The following is a 12,142-nucleotide window of genomic DNA, read 5'->3' on the forward strand; positions in this document are numbered from 1 at the left end:
GCAAAACAGCGCTGGGCGGCCGGGGGGGAGTCTCCTGCTCCACCAACGGCGCGCACAACCCCCCCTCACAGTCTCCTTATATGCGATTCCAGTTCCGGGTATACGGGGCACCTCCTGTAACTTCTGCGGTTGCGCCGGCTGTTGCTAGGGGGTCTTCTTCAGCCCTCTGGTGGTCGTGGGGATGAAGGCTGGAGTCTTCCTCTGCATTGTGTGCCATGTTAGGCTATCTAAACTAACATTGCCGCTTCGCTAGCTCAACTCAATTTTCTCAGGCGGAGTACATGCCCCCCACCACAGGCTGTAGGATGTTCCCACAGATGTTCCCAAGGCTGTTTCTCGCTGATGTAACAAATTAGTACATACCACAATACAAGATGTTCCCAAGGCTGTTTCTCACTTTGATGCAACAAATTAGCACATATCACAATCCCCCCTTTTTGTTTTGGTCCCTTCTAATTTGTTCATCAAATCGAGCAACAGCCTCCTGTGCCAGGGAGAGCATAGGGTTATGCTTACTTTCATCTTCATTTAGTTGTTTATATTGACTTTTTATCAACAGTAGGTGGGCAGCTTCGAGTCTGCTTTTTGCTAAGTTAATAATTTTATTTACTATACACGGCCCAAAGGTCAACACAAGTACTAGTAAAGCTAATGGACCCGCTATTGCAGACAATAAGGTTGTTAGCCAGGGAGAACGACTGAACCATGATTCATACCACCCTTGCTGGGCTTCTCTTTCCTTTTTACGTTTTTCAAGGCCTTCTCTCAATTTCACCATAGTATCCCTGACAACTCCTGTATGATCCGCGTAAAAGCAACATTCTTCTCCTAGGGCTGCACACAATCCTCCCTGTTGTAAAAATAAGAGGTCCATCCCTCTTCTGTTCTGTAACACCACTTCTGATAGTGATGTTAACGACTTTTCTAAGGAGGTGATGGATTTTTCTACCATTTAAAGGGTTGGTGTACGTTATGTTCCCCTTTGATTCGTCTTCCTAATAAGCCCAGCACAATCATCTTCCAGAGGAGTAGTGGACCCATGGCTTGGTTAACGGATACTTTACAAACCCTTAATGCCTTGGAGGGGCGATCCATGATGCCAGGTGTCTCTGGGACTTTAAAGAGTCTGGGTCTTATAACTTTAGGTATTCCTGCTTAGGAGGTGGCTTGTCGGCCTCGATCCCCACAGTTTCTATACGTCTCTGTCTCCTCTGCCTACTCTTTTGCTCAGAGCAGCAGGGTGTACCTGTCTTCTCGACAGCAGCCGTATTCTTCAGGGGAACCTCCTTTATGTGCCTTTCTGATTTGAAAGGCTTCCCAGTTTTTCGAGAGAGACACCCAACATACGGCACAGTCCACCTACAATTGGTGTTTTTAATTTTAGCCTTATGTGATCGGGGTGGTTGGCATGAGTACAACCTTTCTCAGGTTGTACTCCTTTAACAAAGGCTTCCCACCATTCTACCGATCTTTTCTTATGATCTTTTAATGTCCAATAAGTCAATTTTGTCGTAACAAAGGCGGTAGATGCCGCTAGGGAGATACCCGTACTAACAACGAGTCCACTACTTCCCTTTACAAACCCTACATGCATAACACACAAAGGGATAACAAACACAATGTGGGGTTATAACAAATACTATGTTAGGTTTTACAAAATGTGGTCTCACTTATCGAGGATTCCAGGTTTCTTCTTAAAGGTTACTTTTAAATTGTCCGGATTTCCAAAGGCTTCCCACGATGATTCTGAAATCGGTCCTTTAATTCTGCTAGCGTGTGTCCATCCTTGCTCTGCGGTACGAATAGCAGTGTCTGTGGTAAGTGAGACAAGAAAAGGTCCCTCCCAGTGGGGAGTCAAGGACGAGTCTTTCCAGGTTTTTAATTAAAACCTTGTCTCCAGGGTTAACTCGGTGAATGGCTACATCTAGTGGAGGTCTCTGTTTGGCAGAGCTGAGGTGGGGCCCCAGCTCCAAGCACCAGACTAAAGCAGAGGAAGACAGCGAGCCGCCTCGGCGCGCAGAGCAGCACAGGCGGTGCTGGGCTGGGGGAGGCACCGTCACCCCACTACCTGCCTGCTGGGGGGGGCCTGGGGCTGCTGCCGCCGCCGGCCAGGGCAGCAGCATCTCCAGCGGGGAGAAGGGGGAAGCCTGCACCCCACTTCTCGCAGTGCCTGCTGGGACCCCAAGCAGGGTGCTCAGCCCAGGAGCAGCCGGGGTCTCATCCTGCCTTCCCGGGGCAGTGTAGGGGCTGATGCGGGAAGGGGGCTCCTTGCCAGGGCGGGGGCTGTCTCATCGCTCTGTGCCTGGAGCCGCACATGGGGCAGACAGGCTCTTCAGCCAACACACGGAGTATGGGGTGGGGGTATTATGGGGAGACATACAAGGCTCCAGTAACCTTTGATTTATTAGCCTCTGGATTACTGGTCGGAGTCCTTGCCTCCCTTCCTGTGACATTGGATATTGCTTGTCTCTAACAGGGATTTCTGGATTTCGTATACTCACTTCAAAGGGAGCAATATCTAGTCTTCCTACTGATTCTGGGGTATACCAAACTTCAGGGTTGATTTTGGCCTCATCTTCAATAGTAAGGGTGCATAATTTTATAACTAATTCTTGATTCTCTACTTCTAAATTGACTCCTAATTCAACCATCATATCTCGGCCCAGTAAATTATATTCAGCTTCGGGAACTAATAAAAAGGATCCAACACTTAGTCGAGATTCTGATTCTATTTCCACATTTTTAATTACTGGGACCTTAAAGGGTTCTCCCTTAGCTCCTATCACTTGTAATTTCTCTGGGGATGGTTTACACCCCCAGGGTACCGTTTGGACAGTAGATCTTTCTGCCCCAGAATCCACAAGGAATTCTACTTCTTGTCGCTGGGGACCCAATTTCAGTTTTATCAAGGGCTTGGTTCCTTTATGAGTCCCCAGCAGATAGAGCCCCTGGCCCCCCCTACTCTTCTTGGAACATTTGCTCATCCTGCATTCGTTTCCTGCAGTTTCTCTTCAGATGCCCTTTCTTCTGGCAATAAAAACACTCAACCTGCCTCAAGTCCCTTGTCACAACTTCCCTGGGTTGTCCTTCTTGGTGAGGTGGCTTCCTTTTAGGTCTGTTATACGACCTAGAGGGTTGTGCCTGGATTCCTCTCTGTCCTTCTCGGACTGCTGCCACCAGAATCTTTGCCTGCCGCCGATGGGTTTCCTCCTCCCTTCGCACATACACTTTCTGAGCTTCCCTCAGCAATTCGTCCAGTCCTCTATCTTGCCAATCATCTAACTTCTCTAACTTCCTTCTGATATCTGGAAAGGCCTTTGCTACAAACTGTTTTCAATAGAGCCTGTCCCACAGGGGTACTGGGGTCTACCCCGGAATAAAGTTGCAGATTTTTCCTAAGTCTCTTGAGCCATTCTGTTGGTGTTTCGTCCTTCTTCTGTTGTTCCATGAAGGCCTTATTAATATTTTGCCCCCTGGGAACAGATTCCCTGATTCCCTGAACCATTATGGTCCTTAGATCAGACATATGCGTCCGATGCTCGGCATTCTGAGCCGGAGTTGAGGGAATATAGGGGGGGAGGAAAAACGGGAAGTTCCTCCAGCATTTTATTTTTCTTCCTCGGACCTTTCTCTTTCAGGGTAAATATCATGGTCCGAGTATCTGGTCTTATCCATAAACTAGCATACTCACTTTCTTCTAAACTAAAGGGCTCTTTTGATTTCATATATATATTTAGAGCCTGACATATCCAATTTTCAAAAGGCCCGTATACTGGCCAATAAAGGTGGTCTCTTCTAATCTGCTTCCCACCCCATACTTGCATACAGTAATATACCTTTTTTTTTTTTTTTTTTTTCGGCTTTTGCCTTTTCTGGAGGGCCAATCGTTCCAATACTTAATCATTAATCCTAAAGGGCTATCGGGCGGTATATCCGGTAACCGTACCGTAAAGCCCTCTATGGGATCAGAAGACTTGCTCTTTTTCTGTCCCATCTTCCGGAGCACCCACCTCAGTCACTCTCTTTCTTTCCGCAGGGGACCACACTCACACCACCCAAGTCTCTACTGCTAGGACAGTTGTCCCTTCGCAGAGGGCGGCCCAGTCGGCTGTCGGGTGCCCCTTTTCGGTCCCCCGCTACACAAGGATCCCCTCTCCTGGAGGATCCGCACCAAGGACCCCCTCTCCTGGAGGGTCCGCACTCACTCCGTCCCCTGTTACACAAGGACCCCCTCTCCTGGAGGGTCCGCGCCCTGGGGACGTCTCACGTGCTCCGGGTATCCCACCCCAACCGAACGGAACCGCATACACATACTCACTCAGTCCTGAGTCTTCGTTCGGATCTTCGTGCACAAAGTTTACGGGGTACTGCAGTTCTTTTGCTTACTTGTCCTGATTTAGGGTTCGGAAATACAGGTTCTGGTAGGGGAACTACCCACTCAGGGGCCATCCGAAGATGGGATGGGGCGCCTCCCCTGAGTCAGAGTCCCGAAACCAGGGAAGCCTGTATCCGAGTCACGGCACCAAAATTGTTATAGGTAAACGTGACAAATTGACAACCACTGGGGCCGGGTTGCATAAATTCCAATTTAATAATTGAGCAAGTCACAAGTAAGCAAAACAGCGCTGGGCGGCCGGGGGGGAGTCTCCTGCTCCACCAACGGCGCGCACAACCCCCCCTCACAGTCTCCTTATATGCGATTCCAGTTCCGGGTATACGGGGCACCTCCTGTAACTTCTGCGGTTGCGCCGGCTGTTGCTAGGGGGTCTTCTTCAGCCCTCTGGTGGTCATGGGGATGAAGGCTGGAGTCTTCCTCTGCATTGTGTGCCATGTTAGGCTATCTAAACTAACATTGCCGCTTCGCTAGCTCAACTCAATTTTCTCAGGCGGAGTACATGCCCCCCACCACAGGCTGTAGGATGTTCCCACAGATGTTCCCAAGGCTGTTTCTCGCTGATGTAACAAATTAGTACATACCACAATACAAGATGTTCCCAAGGCTGTTTCTCACTTTGATGCAACAAATTAGCACATATCACAAAGGGACCTCACAATCAACATCAAAACAATGTGCCTACTGATGGCCTATCAGGTACTGAGGAAGCAGTGACCTTACATGCAATATCCAAACCATATGCCTGCTCCTGGCCTATCAGGTACTCAGGCAGAAGTGACCTCCCATTCAATATCGAACCCCTGTATCTGATACTGGCCTAAGAGGTAGTTGGGCAGCAGTGTCCTCGCAAGCAACATCTAAGCCATGTGCCTGCTGCCTGCCTATAACTGATGCAGATAGCAGTGACCTCAGGCAACATCCAAGCCATGTGCATGTTGCTGGCCTATCAGGTAGTGAGGAAGTTGTGGCCTCACAATCACTAGCCAAGCCATGTGCCTGCTGCTGGCTTTTCAGTACTCATGCACAAGTGACCAGAAAACCACTTACCTCTGCCATGTTCCTGCTTCTGGCCTATGGTGTACTCAAGTAGCAGGGACCTCAGAATCAATATGCAGGCCAAGTGCCTACAGTTGGCCTATCAGGTACTAAGGTAGCAGTGACCTCACAGCCATCGAAGCCATTTGCCTGTTGCTGGCCTATCAGTACTCATGCAGAAATGACCTCGCAACCACATATCCCAGCCACGTGCCTGTGACTGCCTACCTGCTCCAAGTTTCTTTTTATATGGCTGGGGCTCTGGGCAAACACTGCTTTTGCTGACCCCTGCGAGTTGCACAATTACAGGACTGCTTCTTCTGTACTAGCGCGGGAAGACTGCAGTACCTCCGTATTACTTCCTCCCTCCCTGAAGTCCGTGCAGTGTCTATCCCATGGCCATGCACATATCAGCTGGCAAACTTCTTCAGTCCTGTTAACGCTTTACTTGCTCGTCACCCAGATTTTACCCTAAGCTCCAGGGCTCTCTTCCTCACTGGCTGCTTCACAGAATAACAGAATGTCTGCGGTTGGAAGGGACCTCTGGAGATCATCTAGTCCACCTCCCCTGCTCAAGCAGGGTCACCTAGAGCACATAGCCCAGGACCCTGTCCAGATGGCTTTTGAATACCTCTGAGGAAGGAGACTCCAAAACCTCTCTGGGCAACCTGTACCAGTGCTCTGCTACCCTCACAGTAAGGATATCTTATTTAAAGCACCCTCTTTATAAGCTCCCTTCAGATTCTTATACACATTGATAAGATCCCCCTCAGCCTTCTCTTCTCCAGGCTGATCAGGCCCAGCTCTCTCAGCCTTTCCTCACAGGAGAGATGCTTCAGTCCTTTAATCATCTTAAAGGCCGTTTGCTGGACTGGCTCCAGTAGCTCCATATCTCTCTTGTACTGAGGAGCCCAGCACTGGACGCACTACTCCAGGTGTGGCCTCACCAGGGCTGAGTAGAGGGGAAGGATCACCTCCCTCCACCTGCTGGCAATACTCTTCCTAATGCACCCCAGGATACCATTGGCCTTCTTGGCCACAAGGGCACATTGCTGCCTCATGGTCAACTTGGTGTCCACCAAAACTCCCAGGTCCTTCTCTGCAGAGCTGCTTTCCAGCAGGTCAACCCCCAGCCTGTCCTGCTGCATGGGGTTATTCCTCCCCAGGTGCAGGACCCTGCACTTGCCTTTGTTGAACTTCAGGTGGTTCCTCTCTGCCCAGCTCTCCAGCCTGCCCAGGTCCCTCTGAATGGCAGCACAGCTCTCTGGTGTATCAGCCGCTCCTCCCAGTTTTGTATCATCAGCAAACTTGCTGAGGGTGCGCTCTGTGCCTTCATCTAGGTCATTGATGAAGAAGTTGAACAAGACTGAACCCAGTATTGACCCCTGAGGTAGACCGGTAGCTACAGGCCTCCAACTAGACACTGCGCCACTGATCACAACCCTCTGAGCTCTGCTTTCAGCCAGTTCTCAATACACCTCACTGGCCACTCATCTAACCCACACTTCCTGAGCTTACCTGTGAGGATGTTTTGGGAGACAGTGTCAAAAGCCTTGCTGAAGTGAAGGCAGACAACACCCACTGCTCTCCCTTCCTCTACCCAGCCAGTCATTTCATCATAGAAGGCTTTCAGATTGGTTCAGCATGATTTCCCCTTGGTGAAGCCATGCTGACTACTCCTGATCACTTTCTTTTCCTCCACATGCTTAGAGATGTCATCCAGGATGAGCTGCATGAGCTTTCCAGGGATGGAGGTGAGGCTAACTGGCCTGTAGTTTCCTGGGTCCTCCTTCTTGCCCTTTTTGAAGACTGCAGTGACACTGGCTTTCTTCCAGTCCTCAGGCACCTCTCCTGATTGCCATGACCTTTCCAAGATGACAGAGAGTGGCTTAGCAATAACGTCCGCCAGCTCCCTCAGCACTCGTGGGTGCATCCCATCAGGGCCCATGGACTTGTGGATGTAAAGTTTTGTTAAGGAAATTTCCACTCTACTCTAGTTTTTCAGAGAAAGAACATGCAAGGTCCTGCGCCCTGCAAGCAGAACATCTTCTCTGACCTTGCCTTAGCCCTGTTTTTCATACAAAGTTGAAGAACTGCAAAGAAGCCAGTTCAATCCAGCCAGCAGCACAAGAAGTTGTTCAGAGGCAACACCAGAAGAGGTGCAAAATCAGCTGATGACTAATTTTAAGATGCACCATTTAAGGCTGGCACGAAACTATCTCCTACTGTAACACAGCAAGGGGATTGGTAGAACTAAGAATTGTGGGTAGATCTGGTCGATGATGTAGACTAAAGTATTGAATATGTTAGAACTTGCTATCGCTTAAAAGTTGTAACAAAAAGCTTCTTGGGGTCCCTTCTTGTGCTCCCAGCCAAGAGGCACTTTACTGCTAGCAATAAAACTTTAAAAATTTGACATGTGATTCCTGCTGCTCATTACTGGTGCCCGCGAATGAACAAAAGAGAACAGCGAATTTTAACAGGTGAAGGGACCCCAAACACCCCTAGTGCCCCAGTGTCTCCTTCCCTGTCCCAAGTGTCCCCCTGTGTCCCCACATATCTCCATGTCATCACCCTGGTCCTAATGTGTCTCCCATGTCTCCCCTGTATTCCCCTGTCCTCCCCCCAGTCCCCACATGGACACAATGTGTCCTCCATGTCCTGACCCAATCCCCATGTGACCACTATGTGTCCTCCATGTTCCCAAACTGGTCCCCATCTGTCTCCTATGTGTCCCCACATCTTGCCCTCATCCCCAGTGTCCACATGTGACCCCCAAGTACCCATGTCCTCACCCCGGCCCCCAGAATTCCAGGATGGCTGAGGTGGGATGGGACCTCTGGAGATCACCTCGTCCAACCTCCTGCTCCAGCAGGGTCACCCAGAGCAGGTGGCCCAGGACTATGTTTCCCAGGCGGCTTTTGAACAGCTGCAAGGATGGAGCCGCCACCACCTCTCTGGGCAACCTGCTCCAGTGCTCGGTCACCAGCTTGGTGTCCACCAGGACCCCCAGGTCCTTCTCTACAGAGCTGCTCTCCAGCACGTCCCTCCCAGCCTGGGCTGCTGCCTGTGGTTATCCCTCCCCAGGGGCAGGACTCGGCCCTTTGCTTGGTTGAACTTCAGGAGCTTCCTCTCTGCCCCTCTCCAGCCCCTCAAGTTCCCTCTGAACAGCAAGAACCACTCAAGCCTGGCAGACTGTTACTGCCTGATTCCTCCCCAGTTTGTACCACGACCCCCATGTCATGTCTCAGAGGGGTGCTGAGATGAGCTTGTCCTTTCCGAGCTCTTCATTTTGGGGGACAAACCCCCTGTTTGTGGGATTTCTTCCCCAGCAAGGCTACAGGAGGAAGCCACTCTCTGGAGATGCCTCTGTTAGCTATCCTTGGCCATTCCCAATGGCTGGAGGTATTGAAGCCAGTTATGGGGGACTGATGGATTTTTGTGGACAAGGGAGGAGTTGTAGATGTTTTAGTTGTACGCCGGGCAGAATGGGGACTGGTGGAGGCATCTGGCCCACCAAGAGGTGCCATCGCAGCATGCCTGGAGAAGGAGAGCAGAGCAGGTTTGGGGATGGTCACCAGGGCCAGCCACAGCCCAGCAATGGCCAGGCAAGACACAGCTTGGCCCAAGGGACCTCCTGCTCCTCAGCCTCTGCTCCTGCACGGCTGTGATGGGGACAAGAGGTGGCAGGGCAGGGCTGAAGTAGCTCAGCTGGGAGAGCGTTAGACTGAAGATCTAAATGGTCCCTGGTTCAAGCCCGGGCTTTGGCACTGGGGTGCCCTGGTGGTCTTTTGCAGAGCTGGGCATCCAGGCCACACGGGAGCTGCAGTTCTTGCCCTTCTCAGTGCTCCTGGGCATTGATGACACAAGATGGACTTTAGAGAGGAGAGGAGGGCAGCTTATTGCTGCTGCTGTTTCAGCTACTGACTCAGCATCGCGTGGAGAAACCACTGCCCCAGGATCCAAGTCCTGGAGCTCAGGGGGGTGCTGTACTGCAGGGGTCTGCAGGTGGCCATGTGGTGGCTGTAGGCCATGACAGTGAGAAGAGAAAACTGTGCGGCCATCAAGAAGAGAACCAGGCAGCTCTGGGCAGCACATCTGCCCACTTATGCCTGAAAGCCTAAGGCCGAAGCTGCTCCCCTGAAGACCCTAACTGTCCAACCATCTTGGAAGCCTAGCTCCAAGGCATTGGGGGCCTGCGAGGCAGAGGCAGGGCAGGGCCTCTGGGGTCTGGGAGTGCAAGCACATGGAGGTGAGAGCAGAGGGCAGAGGCAGGGGAGGGGGAGGTGCAGGTGGAGGTGTCAGGGCGGGGCTGTCAGTTGTGAGGTCACTTGTGCTGCAGCAAGCTGATTGATGAGGAGCAGCAGGCTGACATTGTGAGGTGCTCAAGGGGAGGGCGGGGTCTGCCCAGGAGGGCAGAGAAGGTGGGGGAGGCCAGAGGCAGAGGCAGGTGTGCGGGACAGTGCTTGGGTGCTGATGAGGAGGTCCTCTGCGTCCCCTCAGCTGACCAGCCAGAAGCTGGAGGCAGGCATGGGAGCAGATGAAGGGCGTGGAGCTCTCAGCCAAGACAGCACATGTGTTGGGGAGGTCAGGGGTCTTCAGGTAATGGGGATGCCGCTGGCCCAGGGACTGCGAGAGCACCTCTGGCAGGCCCCTACCCTAAGCCTAACCATGTACCTGAAGCCCTACCCTTCCGCCTTCCCTCCTTCCCCTCCTCTAGTCGCTAAGGCCAAAGCCAAACTGCTGTGCTGCAGCCTCAAACCTTACCCCACTAACTCTCATTCTGACCCTGTGTCTGAGGCTAATCTCTAGCCTTCATCGCTTACCTTCAATGCTAGACCTGGCTCTAGCCCTCACCCCCACTCACACCGAAACCCAAGGCCACAAATGGAGCCCATCCCAAAACCCTGAGCAGAAACACAGAATCACAGAATGGTTGAGGTTGGAAGGGACCTCTGGACATCATCTAGTCCAACCCCCCTGCTCAAGCATAGTCAACGAGAGCATGTTGCACAGGATCGCATCCAGGCGGGTTTTGAATATCTCCAGAGAAGGAGACTCCACAACCTCTCTGGGCAACCTGTGCCAGTGCTCTGTCACCCTCACAGTGAAGAAGTTTTTCCTCATGTTCAGATGGAATTGTCTGTGTTTCAGTTTGTGCCCGTTACCTCGCGTCCTGTCGCTGGGCACCACTGAAAAGAGTCTGGTCCCATTCTCTTGACACCCTCCCTTAAGATTCTTGTACACATTGATAAGATCTCCTCTCAGCCTTCTCTTCTCCAGGCTAAACAGGCCAAGCTCTCTCAGTCTTTCCTCATAAGAGAGATGCTCCAGTCCCCTAAGCATCTTTGTAGCCCTTCACTGGACTTGCTCCAGTAGTGCCACATCCCCCCTGTACTGGGGAGCCCAGAACTGGACACAGTACTCCAGATGGGGCCTCACCAGGGCTGAGTAGAGGGGGAGAATCACCTCCCTCCACCTGCTGGCAACACTCTTCCTAATGCACCCCAGGATACCATTGGCCTTCTTGGCCACAAGGGCACATTGCTGCCTCATGCTTAACTTGGTGTCCACCAGCTCTCCCAGGTCCTTCTCCACAGAGGTGCTTTCCAGCAGGTCAGCCCCCAACCTGTCCTGGTGCAGGGGGTTATTCCTCCCTAGGTGCAGGACTCTGCACTTGCCTTTGTTGAAATTCAGGAGGTTCCTCTCCGCCCACCTCTCCAGCCTGTCCAGGTCCCTCTGAATGGCAGCACAGCTCTCTGGTGTATCGGCCATTCCTCTCATTTTTTTATCGTCAGCAAACTTGCTGAGGGTGCACTCTGTCCCTTGATCCAGGTCTTTGATGACTAAATTGGACAAGACTGGACCCAGTACTGACCCCTGGGGGACACTGCTAGCTGCAGGCCTCCAACTGGACTCTGCACTGCTGATCACAACCCTCTGAGCTCTGCCATTCAGCCAGTTCTCAGTCCACCTCACTGTCCGCTCATCTAACCCACACTTCCTGAGCTTCCCTATGAGGATGTTATGGGAGACAGTGTCAAAAGCCTTGCTGAAGTCAAGGGAGACAACATCCACTGTTCTCCCCTCATCTACGCAGCCAGTCATTCCAGCATAGAAGGCTATCAGGCTCGTTGAGTATTATTTCCCCTTGGTGAAGCCATGCTGACTACTCCTGATCACCTTCTTCTCCTCCACATGCTTGGAGATGGCCTCCAGAATGAGCTGCTGCATCAGCTTTCCAGGGATGGAGGTGAGGCTGCCTGGCCTGTAGTTTCCTGGGTCCTCCTTCTTGCCCTTTTTGAAGACTGCGGTGACATTGGCTTTCTTCCCATCCTAAGGCACCTCTCCTGTTCTCCATGACCTTTCAAAGATGACGGAGAGTGGCTTAGCAATAACGTCCGCCAGCTCCCTCAGCACTCGTGGGTGCATCCCATCAGGGCCCATGGATTTGTGGGTGTCAAGTTTGCTTAAATGATCTCTAACCCGATCCTCCTCGACCAAGGGAAAGTCTTCCTTCCTCCAGACTTTCTCTCTTGCCTCCAGGGTCTGGGATTCCTGAGGGCTGGCCTGAGCAGTAAAGACTGAAGCAAAGAAGGCATTCAGTAACTCTGCCTTCTCTGCATCCTTTGTCACCAGGGCACCCGCCCCATTCAGCAGCGGGCCCACGTTTTCCCTAGTCTTCCTTTTGCTACTGACGTATTTGAAGAA

At 51.8% G+C, this 12,142-nt stretch overlaps 1 pseudogene; it reads right to left on the reverse strand.

Moving 5' to 3' along the window:
* LOC136993985 (scavenger receptor cysteine-rich type 1 protein M130-like) overlaps nucleotides 1–12,142 on the reverse strand; it is a 114,302-nt pseudogene that overhangs the window by 68,031 nt on the left and 34,129 nt on the right.

This window comes from Apteryx mantelli, chromosome 23 (genome assembly GCF_036417845.1).
Source record: "Apteryx mantelli isolate bAptMan1 chromosome 23, bAptMan1.hap1, whole genome shotgun sequence".
In the NCBI taxonomy this organism is placed as follows: Eukaryota; Metazoa; Chordata; class Aves; order Apterygiformes; family Apterygidae; genus Apteryx; species Apteryx mantelli.